Source organism: Triticum dicoccoides, chromosome 7B (genome assembly GCF_002162155.2).
Source record: "Triticum dicoccoides isolate Atlit2015 ecotype Zavitan chromosome 7B, WEW_v2.0, whole genome shotgun sequence".
NCBI lineage: Eukaryota > Viridiplantae > Streptophyta > Magnoliopsida > Poales > Poaceae > Triticum > Triticum dicoccoides.
The window spans coordinates 758,409,729-758,411,091 of record NC_041393.1 but is presented as its reverse complement, the minus strand read 5'-3'; the positions used below and the strand labels follow the sequence as shown (position 1 = coordinate 758,411,091).

The 1,363-nt window shown below is 50.8% G+C and overlaps 1 pseudogene; it reads right to left on the bottom strand.

Moving 5' to 3' along the window:
* The window catches only part of LOC119339703, a 40,332-nt pseudogene that overhangs the window by 4,682 nt on the left and 34,287 nt on the right, over nt 1–1,363 (bottom strand).

The following is a 1,363-nucleotide window of genomic DNA, read 5'->3' as shown; positions in this document are numbered from 1 at the left end:
CCGCCAGAGCCGCCCCGCCGTCGCCGGGAGTCTCCCCGCCGCGGGTCGCCGCCTCCGCCCCCGTCCCGCCAGAGCCGCCCCGCCGTCGCCGGGAGCCTCCCCGCCGCGGGTCGCCGCCTCCGCCCCCTTCTTCGCCCGTCCGTCGTCACCCTCGGCGTCGATGAGGGGCTGTGTGCCTTTTGGTCTCGGATCTGGGCATCTGGGTCCTGCGAGTTGGGGTTCCGTTGATCTCCGCTGTACTCTTTGTTGATGTCGAGCCGGGCCTGTTTCTCTGGCCTTGGGCGTCCGCCACTTCGGTCTTCGACGGTGGCGACGGTGTCGGCTGCTCTTTTGGTCCTTTCATGGCTTGTTGCGTGGAGGGGAGTTGGATCCAGCTTCGTTCTTCACCGGACTCCTGGTTGGTGCTCTAACCCTTGCTCTCCGGTACTCCGGTCTCCAGCGACGTTCACCTACAACATCGTCTCCGGCTGGAACAGAGATGGCGACCTCTCCCCGACCTCCCTCTCCACCAGCAGCCCCTTGTACCTGAGCATTACCAACCCCCTGTATGGACATCGCCCTACCTCCATATAAGTTCCCTGAACTTCATATGCCTCCCAAGGCTAGGGTTCCTCAGCTTGCGACCCTATTTTTTTCTCTTAAAGAGAGATTTTGCTACCCATTCTTGTGACAGTAGGAGCAGTCTCTATTGTGTTTCTCACTAATTGCGTCAATTTGTTTCTTTATTGCATCGTATTGTTAGCTTTGTTCTGACAGTAGGAGTACGCATTAATTTGATTCTTATAATGCTGGTCTTGTTAGGTTTCAAAGTTGTTTGCTTATACGTTTTTCACAACAAATACTCGTGGAGCTGATATATGGTAGTAATCTTTGTGTTCATAATATTGTAGCCTGCCGCATGGATTGAGCTCGAGCCTGACTCCAGCGAGCTTTCTTTAGTTGGTTGTGCTATAGCTTTGGATTTGGTTTCAGATTTTCAACTTGACATATGTATGTAGCCCTCCCCATTTCCTTATTCTCTGATACTTTGGGTCATTTAGAACTTCTGATAGGTTAATTTATTTGCAGTACAATGTCGATAATGCTCTATGACTAGCAGAAAAACTCTTTTAATGTGCATAGTGCACCTTCTCTTTGAATCTAATATATCTTTTATTTTCTTGCATAGTTTTGCCGCCAACCCTGTTAACGCCGTCGCCATCCTCCGTAACACCCATACAACAACACGCACAATAACCTAAGTCCCCGCCTTATCCGCCAGGTATATGTGCATTCCCCCCTCTCTCTATTTATCTTTCACTAAGGTATATGTGCACCCAACGTCCAACAACCTGCACTGTGTCTGAAATAGAAGCTAACAAAA